Below are 14,022 nucleotides of genomic sequence, written 5' to 3' on the forward strand. Positions count from 1 at the left end.
AGAGAAGCGGAATGCGCGCCACGCGGCAGTGCCACGCTCGAGGGTAGTTTTGTTGTTTGCGGAGCCAGCGCAAAAGGGGGAACAGGAGAAGACCAGAACCGTGGGGTAGCATGGTGAGTTGGTGAACACGGAGGATACAGAGGGAGGGAAAGCGACGGCGGCGGCGGCGGCGGCAGCGGCGCCTCCGCCGCCAAGGGGAAAGGCAACAGAGAGCGCTCGGGCTTTGGAGTGGAGTTCGATCCCCCGCTTGAGGTTTTGTTCCGCCATTGTGATAACTCAAACAATGCAGGCTTGACTGGCACTGTACATGAAGGGATGAAGGCGCGCAGAGGGACGCCGGAGGGTAGCGGAGCTTCTCTCCGGCGACGGTCCTCCTCCCGCCGATCTCTTTCGCAACGTCGAAACAGGCGTCGTCGTCCCGTGCGTCTAGTCAGCGCGCGTCCCTTGTTGGCACTCTCTTCCTTTATGCGCCGGGGCTCTTCGCGGTACCACCGATTCCTTCCGCGTCCTTTCATCTCGCGCTATTTCATACAAATACGACGGCGACGCGACGGCGTGCACGGGCTCGTTTGCCGAAAGCGCGCCTACCGCGAGCTTTTACGCGCGACCGCCTATGCACGTTCGCCAACACGAAAAGCCTCATTATCGAGCGAGACTGGTTTATCAATAAGAGAAATCGCGCGGCACAGCATACATCTTAATAGATACACAATTTCGTGATTTATCATAACGTGGTGTCTTAGTCGACTCTGAAATGCGCTGAAAGCAGATCCGCCATTATAAAAATATAGATGCAAAAATAGAAGGGTTTTACTTATATTAAGCGATATGAGAGGTTGAAAGAGAGCCCGTGTCACATATACTGACTTGGCGAGAAGGTCAACCACGAAACCTCACGAACGACCGCGCAGTTCAATAATAAAAATAGCTCGCGTCCCTAAATCGCTGGGCACACGAGCCGGACACCTTATCGCGGAGAAAAGGCCACGGGGTCAAATACAATACTAAATTAGTACGTTGAATTAACGCCACGAGTACTGACGTTATTAATCAAGTTCGACGTAATCTCTTTTCATCCCGCGCACAAAATTAAATGGCATGCATCTCCTGAAATGTATAATACTTCAACTCACTGCAGCGAGTGGCTTTATCATGTAGTTTTGAATTACATGTTCTGCACTGTACGTCGCGAATCGCACCTGTGATATTCGACAACGTGTACTCTATAGTTACTCGGTATCAGTATGAATCAGATATTCCAAGTCGGTACGTTTGTATTCTAAAGCAACGCGTTTCAATCCCACTCCGTGCGTACGTCGCGTCAAATGTTAATGAATAAAGCAACAACTTCATCGAGGCAGTTTCAAAGTGCAACAAACGGCATCGCGAGATATAATAGCCGGTCCGAATATGCATAATGGGAATGCGAGTGCGTAAACGTTTTGTTCACCCGCGAATCCCGGCCGCTTTGTGTTTCTTTTATTGCGCGGGCAATTTATCGCGTAAACGCGAATTTTTTTGAATTATTTACGCTTACGCGTACGCGACTCGAAATTATAACGGGTCTCCGTTTTATTGCCAAGTCGGGTCTGTCGCGCTGATTTAGATTTATGACGACGAGGTGAATTTTTTTTTCTCGCAACGTGATAACGTCCCTCCCCCCTCCTCGTTATCGACGTTCGACGATGATAATTAATACACTGAAAAGCAAATGACGTCTAAACCTTGGCGAACGGGCGGGCGCTCGCAACAACGCGTAACTCGCGGCTGTTGCATATTCATAAATAGACAGTAACGACAGTCGGAGAGGCTTCCGGCGGAGATCTAGTTTGTAGGTTTCCCCATGTTTGTTAACTCCTCTCTGCCGTTTATGTGCCAATAACCTGTACGTTTTACTCCGCACAGCACCAAACGTCAATTAACGCGGTTGGTATACAATGTCGCCGCGGTGGAGAACTATCGCGAATTCGAGTGTACGGTGTGTCAGTCGTACTGGTTCTATTTTTGTCGCTTAGACCGAGAAACTTGAAAGCTACAGAGGAAAACAGGGGATATTTTTTGGTGATTGATTGAGGCACTCGATAGAACAAACGCTAACTGCGAAGATCTTATTAAAATATAATCGGGAGATAAATCATGCAATTATTGGCAGTTCGAGGAGTATAGTGTCACAATATCGCGTATCACGTAAGGAAATGATTTTTAAACGCATACAAGAAATATTTTAACCAAAAATGTGATTCATATACTTCAATAATATTTTTCGTCCAGTGTTATTTTTGAAATTAATTGGTCGGAGCGCGATACATTTGAATAAATGTATGAAAAACACATGCTGCCCTTCGCGTCGTTATTACAATGTTATACAGTTGCATGTATTTTTAAAATCGCATTTCTCTTTCTAACGTTGTGAAGAAATTATTACCACCCAGAATAATTATCGTAGTCTATTTCAGTTTTCAATTGTTGTTTCCACGGAAATTTACTGTTATGCATATCGAACTCGTTCCGATCCGCACACGGCGGCGCGGCGGCGAAATTGCCGAGATTAAATGTCAGTCGCAGCTCGGCCAAAAGCCAATTCCGCTTTTGCCGAACCCTCTTTGCGCAAAGTACGAGCGGCCTATACTCTCTTGCCGTCTTCCGAGCCCGCGGCGATCTCTCGACTAATCACGAGGTGAATCGCACGAGGGACCGGGGGAGCAACTTGACGCGAGAGAGAGAGAGAGAGAGAGAGAGAAAGAGAGCCGTTGCTGTATCAAATCTAAGCTCCATGTACATCTACCCTATCATTTTCAGACGAACGTTGCAGGATGTGCGAGCTTCATAGGCACGCACGGAACGAATGCGCCAGACCTCTCTTCGCGACGTCACTCTCTCGTGCTGGTACTCTGTCATTAACATTCCCTTCGTACCTTCTCGTACTTCCTTCTCATCTCTCTTCCGTTCGTTTATATTTTCCTGTTTCCGGCCTGCACCATCCATCCATCGCTTCTTCTGGACTTTAGCTCGTTAATCTTAGCCGCTTATCCTTACCCGTTTTCTCTCCCCCCCCTCTCTCTCTCTCTCTCTCTCTCTCGCTCGCTCGCTCGCTCGCTCTTTCTCCTTCTATCACGTTATCTTCCTTCTCATCGACTTTAGTCTGTGTGACCCACTTTCGTACTTCCCGCGTTCCTTCCGCTTCTTTAATGCCTTCCTGTATAAGTATTTCCCTCTTATTTATGAAACATCTGTTTTACAACTGTTATTTTGTTTGCATGAATAAATACCAAGGCTCTTGCCGGTTTTAGCCTGTAACTTTGCGACAAGTGGAAATTAATACTTGACGATTTGATAATATCAAGAGCTCTTGTGAATCTAATTGAAAAGGGCGAATCTTTTATTCGCTTGGATCTAATTTTCCATCTACCTTTCTTAAAACTCATCGTTATCTATAGCAAAGGCAAGGAAACTTGTAAAACTGCCGATTATCCCGGTGAGAGGTAAGAAAGTTAATTATAAACGAGACATATGAAGAAAGCGTTATCTCCGACGTACTCTTCTATTTCTTCGTGAACATCCCTTGTTTCCGCGTCGCGCTCTCCGTATCGTATTATTTTATTCGTTCGCTTTGGGAGCAGCTTATCCCCGAGCGATAAGCTCCTCGCTCCGTCTCGCTCTCTCCGGTCGCCCTTATTTCTCGGTTGGGTTCCTGCCTACCTCTAGACGCGCGCTCGTTGCCGACGCTATTTCGTGCAACGCTCACTGCCGCAAAAACCGAGTCACCCGCCCGCCGCCGCGACTGCTGCCTCTTATCCGCCTTGTCCCAACATCGCGGCCGTTTATCGTAACTTCACGCTCCGTGAATGTACGTCACGGCCGCTTCGGGCTCGTTTTGTCGACGACGAAGCCTGTCCCGAAACGTTGAGATCCACGCGAGACTCGGCCGCGCCGCCTCGGCCTTATCACAATTTTAGAAACTACACAGCATTTTAATCGTGTGCGATTCAGTTCGGAGATTAAACCGATCGATTGGCCATGTATCCCACCTGTGATCGCATTAAGAGGAAAAATTGGGCTGCCCCGAATAATCATTGTGCGCAATAAGGTATCTCTTGGTTACCTATTAACTATAGAAGCGGTAAATAAATTATTTACCTAGAATGGCACGTGTGTTTTTCTTCATAATATCCTTACATATCATCGCCTATTCAGAAAGACATATTCAGATGAATGTGTGTTATTTGTAGTAGCAAGTGATGGAATACAAACGACACTGAATATATTTTTCGAGAAATCTGAACAAATATCCGCGCGAATAAAGTAGAAAAAAGCGACAGATAACGAGGAACAGAAAGAAAAAGGGAAGAGTGTTCTTAAGCCCTCCGATGTATCCCCCTAGGCAATCCGGCGAAACAGGTGCACGCTGAAAAATTCACCAATCGTTAAAGGTAGGGATGGAGAGAAAAGAGTAACCTGGGAGAAGGCTGAAGTGGCATCGGACGGCATGAAAGAAAAGCAAAAGCGAGATGCGAACGACCGGTACGGGGGAAAAAGGGATTTCACGGTATTGGGGGGCACCTGCCGAAAAACGAACGAGGTGAGGATCGAGGGCGTTTGAGAAATATCCATCTTTCATTCGTCTGCGTGTGAACGTGTCATTTCTGATATTACTTCTCCCCGGCTATCGATCGCTTCCGAGCGCACGCGGCGTCTCGCGCGAAATCGGGTTGCATAAATGAGCCCGATACAACAATACATCGGTTTTTAGGTACGAGCCGAGTCGAGTACATACCCGAGTATGTACGTGAGGGTTCGTGAGTGATATATAAGTGCGAGCGAACCCATCGTTACTTTCATCATCGCGTGCGATCGCGAAGATGGATTATGTGAATTACATGTGGAAATTCAGTAAATGCTTAATATCTCCAAAATTATCGGAAAGAGCCGTTGTTTATTCACTTGGTAAACGTTCTCTCTCCTGCTCTCTCCCTCGCTCTTTCTCCCCCCGCAGCTTTTTTGCGACAGAGAGAAACGGACGTTCCATCGCGAATATTCAACGATATTTACGCTCGGACAAGCAAAAATCTGTTTTTTATAGCACTTCATTGTGGCGCGACTAACGCGCAGAAAATTTCTATGAGTATTCGTCGACAGCCATCGTCCGGCACGCAACAAAGGAATAAAATGCAGGGCTCGAATGATGGGGAACGCGATATAAACCAATTGCGTCCTCATCGCGAAAGTTTAGCATGGAGCGCGGATAATGAAATTAACGCGCACGTACAGGCACACGGCTTCGGCCTGTTCGCTAATCATTTGGTAAAATCGTGCGAATGGAATAATAACATTATACTCGAGCGAAGTTTGGCGTGAGAATTTGTATGCAACTTTTTATGCACGAATTATCACACAAATAATCTACCACGATCAATCGATATATTTCTGCGACCGAAGCAAAAATCCCTTTTAAAGGATGAAATCCGCTTGGATGCGACTTTATCGCCCTCCGAAAATTGCCGAGTTGGACGTTTAAATCGATCGACGCCGGTGCTTAATTTAACGATTTCATCCGAGCCGCTCTCGATCGATTAATTGATCGAGTTCCCCGCAAAGAGTATTCGTATAATCTGACTTGAAAGAATTGCCCGCGGTGTAGCTACGCAATGTTAAACACGCGGAAAATAATTATCTTTTATCAGCTGCTTTCCGTGAAAAATCTCACGCTATAATATTTGTTTGCCGCTCGCACGTTTCACGGAATGCTAAGTATTCACATGTATCGTATTACTCGCGATTGACGTGAAAGTACGTTCGCAGCGTTGCGTCGTCGTTGTCGCGTTCCTCTCGACAACACGGACGAGACTATCAAAGTGCGTTTACGCGCGACATGATCGCGAAACGAGAGGAGGTATCCGCCCCGATCCTCACGCCGATATCAAGAAGGCAAAACGTCACGGAGCAAGGCGGCTCGCCAGCCTATCGCGTATGATAATTGGGCTGATTGCGTCTGACGTCCAGACCCTCCTTCAGTCGCCGAGGCGATCACGGGCAGGGCATCGTGGCGAGGTGATATATCACGGGATGATCGATACGTCCCGTGGGTAGAATATGCCTTGTGGTGAGAAACGTCAACGCAACCGATTGCAGCACTCTGAATAGAGCAGAGGCGGGGTTCCCTCTATTTCCCTCCCACTCTTGCCATTCAGTTTCGAGATATGATGAATCGGCCTAATTTCGCGGACGGAAGGTCACGTAAGCACGGTAAATCTTAACCAGCGCTATCGTGCCACGCGGAGTAACGCCATCGGAACGCGGCGTCGCGTCGGGTGGTGTGGTGCTGCGGCGCCGTTTCGGAGGACCCATTTCCAAGGGACGTAACGCCCGGTGCGCGGCAGGCAAATCCCAGGCAGGAGCTGGATGTGGCCCGTGCAGGAAGCGATTCCTAAATCATATCACCGCGTTCGCAACACATGCTAGAGATTCCCGAAACTATTTGCGGTGTGCTGAGAGCGTGCGTGCGAGCGCAACGTGTGGAACGCACACGTACGCACGTTCGCTCGCGTTATCCTTTTCCCTCCCTCTCTCTCTCTCTCTCTTTCGGAATGCCATGGCATGGTTCGTTCCCTCCGCCGAGAGCCGCAGCCCCTCCCGCAAACGCTATCGTCCGCGCCGCGAATCCCTCCGGCGAAACGGAGTATAACGTTGCCATCCTGCGCGCCATTGGGACACTGAACGAGCCTCTCTACCATCCATAATCACCCTCAACGTCCTGTCGATGAGATTAATGTCGCACCCGCACCATCGACGTCACCATGCCTCGCAGTTCGGCGCCCCCGGCATTTGTTAAACGCCGTAAAATGCCGTTAACGATCGAAACTTGAGCTCGGGTGTAGGGCTTGGCGTGTTAAACGTTACGTCGATCTATCGATTATAGCCCGGTCCGATTCAATTCAATACCTCAAGCGCAATCGCAGACATTAGTAAAAGCATATCGCGGCGAAAAATAACAAATGTATGAACAGATTTGACGCAGTCAGCCTCGCTTGAATTCACAACATTTATTATCCGTTGTAAAAATTCATAATATTTATTGTTTGCTGCAAAAATTCACAACATTTATTATCTGCTGAAAGTGCAAATCGATGAGCGCGCCGGAAAATGTTTTCCTTTCACCTTTCGCATTTTTCGTATTACTCTTTTATTCCAGCAACATGCGAGCAAAGCGCGTAACGATGTTCATACACGGTTATATCGAAGTTCAAGTATACATCGCGCGGCGTCCGTTCCGCTATGTATTTTTGTCCTGCACGATGACAGTGTCGCAAGTAAAACGGTGAAAGTCGCGCGTTGTTACGGTTAAAAATAAACAGCTATAAATAATGACGACCATAAATACAGATTGATCAATATTCCGCGAGAACGAAACTGTGACTTGCCAAGTAAAACGTTTGAAGCGACAATTTAATGACGACTAACTGGCGCCGTGCGCACTTAAGCCGCCATGACGAATATGTTCATCGATCGCAATCGCCAGATATAATCACCACTGCGTCGATGAGATTAATGTCATCAGAGAGCGCAGCGAAGTTAGCGCGTCGAGCGTATGAGGGGCTTACATGTGCGTTACTAATCCGTGCGACATTTAACGAGTAAGTAACCCTTTTAAAGGACGTCGTTGGTAATAGAATGACACTAAAAAAAGAACCCAAGGGTTAAGAATAACAACGTTGGAAGAAGCCCGACACATTCCGAAGTAATATCACATTCCTCTGGGAGCAAAGTGTGCCACAGCGAGATCTTGCCGAGTGCAATTTCTCACATATTTTCCACGTCAGCACGCAATCCAAACCGGTATATATTAATCAATAAACCTTGGATAATTCAAGATCGCCCTATTAGGTTCGAATTATCCGGAATACCAGCAATTTCGAAAATTGTCCGTCTAATTGAAATTATTGGAATTTCGGCTTGCGTTTCGAGAGAATTGATAAGCGAGCCGTAACTGCCCAGCAGCGTATAACGAGCGAGTATAATATTGCTTCGATGGTTACTACATAATAAAGCTCGTAATACGAAGGTGTATAGTTAAATCAGGAAAGGTGCGAAATGCGCACGAGATATCGAAAAGGATAGCTTTTAAATAGCGTGAGACAATAGTATAAACTTGCAATGATGACAAAATCGTCTTCTAGTTTCAATGGTATCTATCGTAAATAAATTCGATATCTATAAAAGCGCACAGATTTAATCTTAAATTGCACGATTTTATTTATATTCCACGCCAAGCATCGGACAATAATCGAAGGAGCACCGAACGCGTAGCTGAGTCGCACAATCGATATGAATGTCGTCGATGATACGAGAGGAAATACTGCCTACACGCGCGATTCCTACACAATGAAATAAAACGAACCTGAATGACATCTGTCCGTTCGCTTCCTCTCGAGTAATTCTGGTGTACGGCCATTATTCGAAATTAATCGTGCACTCTTGCACCATTGATGGAAAAAATATAGCATACCCCAACGTAATCGTAAGCTTCCTTCAGTCATTACGTTTGACATTCGGGACGCCAAATTTGCAAAAGTATTTCCTGATGTCCTGATACGCATCTTTAGTCGACGCGATCGCTCCGCGCAAAGCAAGTTTACACATAATCCAATGTATCAAAGCGATTGGTAATCCAATCAAATACAACACATTCGAAACATAATAACGGCCTCGGCCAATCAAGCCGTAATTTCCTGGCGAAATCTCACGCCTGAAGGCAATTAGTGATGGGCATTGCTTCCGATAAATATGATAATTACAAGCGTAAACGATAATATATATTTTGTCACGAAGTTTCATAGATTACGGTTTATTATAGCAGTTATTACTACCATTCCGAAAATTTAAAAGCCTAACTCTTTGAACATGTTTTAAATGTTTTTTAAGATACCTTTCGGTATAATTAAATTATTTTACAAATCAAAATCGAGGACACAATATAGAGAGAGGGGCGACACAAATCTAATAATTTAATAACTAAAAAGGTAGATTAAAATCGCGATGAAATTTCTGGCATATTCCTCTCGTGCCGCCCTTCAAATTTAATTCCGGCTCATCGGAAACCATTGTCATGTCACGGCATGATATAGAAATATGACGTTTTCCTTCATTTGAAGTGAAGAAGGTTAGACAAGTACTGAAATAGCCGTATCCGTGGAAAACCGCTGGAGGGATCAGAGAAGTAAAGTTCCGTAACTTATTGCCGGAGGATTCTCTCGGTACACCTGGTACTTTGTTCGCCGGTGCACGCGGCAGGAGACGAGTGTACCGTGCGTACTTTCGTGGATCAAACTCGTACCTCACCGCCGTAATCTTTGCTAATACCCCGAATACTCGTAAGCTACCGCTCAAGGCAAACGGGAAGCATAATTAGGTGCGGAAACGTAAATGCTCCACTGACGATCAGTTATTTGTACCGTTATACGTATACACACGTGCTTTAATCTTCTGCTATAACGAGCTACACCCGTCCGAGTGCGAAGCAGTATTAGCGGGGGAGTTAAAGTTGCACAAGTTAAATTGAGGGATTTACGAAATAAGAGCGGCGCAAATAGCATCTTTTAAAGGCGAGCTAAATGCAATTAAGCGCGAGTAAGATTGTTTTCCTCGCGGAGAATAACTCTTCTCTGGATATTGTTCGATTGAAAAACAATATTTTGCATCTTAACTCTTAATCCTACATTCCTTTCAGCTATCGGTACGTTTATATCGGTACGTTTATATCGGTACGTTATCCCGACAATTCGTTTTTCATTTACGTGCAATTCTAACGTCAAAGTATATTATCGTCAAGATGTATGTTTGAATGCATAAACGGAATTCGCTATTTCAGGCGCAGAAACGCAATCACGAATTTCGATGCTCGGTAATAATGCATAAATATTAAACGAAGATAGCTTTATGCAGATTTATTACAGCTGGATTCAAATAAAACAGGCAATGGCGGAGCATGTGCTAGTTGGAGAATCTCGTCTCTCTCTCTCAGAGTATTAGTGGTATTTTCCGTTCGCACGGCATTTGCGTGCAGAAGAATTTCTTAGAATATACCCCCGGTTATCGTATAGACACGTGTACACGACAGAAATTGTCTGAGAAACATGATACGATTACGGTAAATCAATATCTTGCGCGGGATGAAAAAGAAATTCAAGTCTAAAGTATTTAAAAACAGATAGCAAAATCCGCCGTTGAGAGATAACAGCTAAAAGGTTCTGTGCTTCGGGGTTACGCGATAAAATTACACGATAACGGCAATGTGGCGTAAGCACCGGCTCATTGGAATATCAAATGCCATGTTCCTCGCTCGCTCAAGACAGCCGCCATAAATTATTACGAATCCACACACACATATACACGATCGCCTTTGTCGTTTGTATGTGCAACGCGTCTAAGAAGGGATTATTTGAAATTTCAGGTGCTCGATTGACGCTCCGCGATCGCAAACACAATAATACGCTCCAAGTTAAATCTTCGGCGCGCTGGAAGGAAGTTACGGCTTAAATTTTTGATAACAATCGCTTTTGACGTTCACGAGAAAAGTCTCGCCGGGCTAAAAGCTTAGATTATCGTCGTTCTCGATCGATCGTCGCCGGCTTCAAACGTAATCGGATTGCGCGTTGAACGCGCGCGAACGGACCTCATTCGCGAGTTAGAAAGTAACCCGTGCACGGTTTTTGTATGAACATACAGAGAAATCCAGCTTTTAATCGCGGTCCTCGCGCAACTACGAACGCGAGAGTTCATTGTACCGTCGTTAAAAATACTATACTCGCGCAACGACCTGAATCGACAGTCACGCCTCGACAAAATCGATCGTTATAACGTCCGCTAACCATTGATGTGCTCAACGTATTTTTATATCTATTTTTACATCCCGTCTATAAACGGTGCCTTTAAGTACGATTATCGGCGCCTCGCGGTGTTTCGCATCGATAATAACTATTTTTGCGCCGCGAGAAACAATCGCGGCGCGCGCGAGAGAGAGAGAGAGAGAGAAATGCCGCACGTGGCAATTGCGAGCTATGTGTTCAATTACAAATATTCGCGCGAGTCGAATGTATGAACAGCAGTTAAACCAATGTAAACTTACATTACGTATTAAAACATCGTATTTTATATTTGTTAATGTATGTAAATATTCGTTTCAGTTTAATTGCTTGTGTAAAAACTGTCGTGCTCGCGATTTAAAAACACCAAAGTACATTTAACATCCAATGCGGCCGTTTGAGCGCGAGTTTTCCGATTGTCTCTCTCTTTTTATATGTATATATAAATTTTAATTAATACTAATACGTTATATGAGAGTAGTCGCCAAATGTGCGATGAGAATGCTATTAGTTGGCTGATCTGGAGGAGGAAGACGTATCATCGCGTGTTCGTCGAAGCAACGTCATCTCGGTATGCAATTATTGCCGTGTCCCGAGCACGGGAAGAAAAATGCTCTCGCGGGGGTGGGGGAGGGGAAGCGTCGAGAAGAGCGCGGAAAAAGGAATATCTTTCGCACTCACCTGAATGGGCGAGCTGCTTGAGGAATGCCTCGTAGCGCGCGGCGGGACAGCGGGGGTATGGTGGTTCACCGCATTTTTCCACGCTGTATACGTCGTCGAGTGTTCACGTGTGCCACCACTACTACCACCACCGACAGAAGCCACTACTACTATACTATTGCTATCAAGCAGCACCAGCACCACAACAGCAGACGCGGAAATGACTCTGCCTTTTATCTCACCCCGTCGTCTGACGCTCTCTGTCTCGTCGGAACGCGGGCCACCCTTGGCCGGGCGACCGGGGGCGGGAGGGAACAACGTTCACTCGCGAGATCCTGGATCGTAGGACGACACACACACGTTCGACGTGACGGCCGCGCGAATCGTAGTCTCTGAGCGCTCAGACTCTCATCGCGCCGGCTGTTCGAGCAGACGCGCGAACGTCTACTTGGGCGTTCCGCGCCTGATTCGTCATTGACTCGTTCCACTCGACGCGCGAGCCTGACGGCAGGCAGAGAGAAAGAGAAAAGCGACGAAGCGAGGGGGACGAGCTTCGCCGGGACGAACGATATGCTGTATGCGATACGGTGCAAACCCACGTTGCTGGACGGTGCTGAAACGCGTTCTACCCCTGCTGAGGCCGGGGGTTAAACTGAATCCGAAAGCCACGGTCGTACGCTCGACGGCCGCTCGAGCGCATGCTCCGCGTTTTGTCGCTCGGTCTGTGTGCGTGCGGCACGTCGCTTCGTATATACGTCGCGCGATGTGCCTATACAGGGTGGTCAGGAAAATCCTTCCCCGTTAAGGGAAAATCGTCCCTTTACGGGGCGGCTGCCGCGCTTGTTCGCTTTCCGTGGACGAGAAGGCCGGGCACTCGGACGCAATCTCTCGCACGTTCGCCGGCGTTCGCTTTCTACCCCTAAATTCGATTGCCGACCCCGGCGTGGCCGTAAAGATACGGGAAAGCGGCTGCCGGCAACTCGTTGCAAACTCCTTTTTCTCAACGCGGCGCGGTAAAATGGCAAGCGGCTCGTTTTTGCACGAGTCACTCGATTTCTTTTCTCTCTCTCTCTCTCTCGTTCCTCCTTCTTCCCTCCTCTCTCTTATCCTCGAAACGAGGCACGAAATAACGACCTGGCCGGTAGTGTGGACTCGCAGCCCAAGGAAAACTCACGTTTCGCTGAAACAAGCAGCGGGCCCGGCGTCGCGTCCCACCGACGGTGCATTTCGCTGCGACCGGAGTCGTCTCGTATTTTCGATAAAAACCCCGTACGCCCATAAAACAGCGACGGTGATTTTAATTTAAAATACTGCGTCAACTGACACGGCAGCAAATACACGGCCGAGGAATTTCATCGCGCTTCTACGATTTTGCCGAAAAGATTGTCGTCGAGTTACGAGCCAACGCTCGGCGCTCGAGCATGTCGTCGAACCGAGTGTACCGTTTTAATAACGAGCATACTTGGAGTTTACCGGATAAAGGGGCACGCGCGTGCGGCGCATTCTCTTTCTCGCGCGCCCTCTCTCTCTCTCTCTCTCTCTTTACCTATCTGCCTCTTCCTCCCTCGTTTTCTCTAAGCTGTACACGGCGAATAAACAGAGAAAAAAGGTCCGGTCTACGGCGTTTTATGGATGAATTCGGAGTCAAGGCGCGAAATCGTTCGACGGTCCGGATTAGATTATGCAATTCCGTTCTCTTACGCGGGGAGCGACGTCGACGTTACATTCTCTGCATCCCGAGCATCTGGCTTAACGAAAATTTTCCATAAAAGCACGACGAATCCTCGCGCCCTAAGAAGAGCGGTGTGAAATTAATGAGCGGAATTTTCGCGGGGCGATGTAACCTGGCGCTTTTCTCTTTAACTTTCCCCCGGCATACATTAATTTCGATTAGAAAGACGCATTTGCGAATCGCGCGCGTAAAGCACGCAGGATAAAATGTGTATCTTGAGATATTATTATATTATATACCCTACTTGGCTGTATTTCGTAAGAGCACCCCATTATATCAAATTTCGCGCTATGTAATGCAATAGAGATAAGTTAAGGGGAATAAATTAAAATGGAAATAGCTTCTAAATTTCTCATATAAGTTGTAATGAACACGATGCAAAAGGCTCCTCAACGTATAATATAATAAAAGTGTCTTTCCATGCGACATAAATCCGCACAAAACGTTATGCTCGAAGAACCCCGTTATCGCGTTACAATCGATTATAAAGCTATTATAATATTACGTCTGGTTATGAAATGGCGTATAATATTCTGCAGTGTTGTACAACGTGCAATTCTTTAACTAACATTGGGTTGATGCATTAGTTCGTCCCATTTTTTAATATTCGCGCACTTTATTTACGAATTCGATCTGCTATCAACTTCACACTTATATCACGTATTAAACATTTGAAAGTAACAATTGAACGGAAACTTTACTGTCAAATTCGTTGTCGTCGATTGATGTCTGCGAGTCGTGTAAATTTATAAAGATGTATAAAAATAAGCG

At 46.4% G+C, this 14,022-nt stretch overlaps 1 protein-coding gene across 2 annotated transcripts in view; it reads right to left on the reverse strand.

Annotated features, from left to right (window-relative positions):
- LOC105567774 (tyrosine-protein phosphatase Lar) overlaps positions 1 to 11,777 on the reverse strand; it is a 419,078-nt gene extending 407,301 nt beyond the window's left edge. The window contains exon 1 of one of the 2 annotated variants that reach the window (XM_012022900.1): positions 11,541 to 11,777. The gene's annotated coding sequence lies outside the window, so the exon portion shown is untranslated. The remainder of the gene's footprint in view (positions 1 to 11,540) is intronic. The other variant, XM_012022901.1, reaches the window with a different exon arrangement.
- Positions 11,778 to 14,022: the final 2,245 nt, after the last annotated feature.

This window comes from Vollenhovia emeryi, unplaced genomic scaffold (assembly GCF_000949405.1).
Source record: "Vollenhovia emeryi isolate VEMERY1.0 unplaced genomic scaffold, V.emery_V1.0 DF939134.1, whole genome shotgun sequence".
NCBI lineage: Eukaryota > Metazoa > Arthropoda > Insecta > Hymenoptera > Formicidae > Vollenhovia > Vollenhovia emeryi.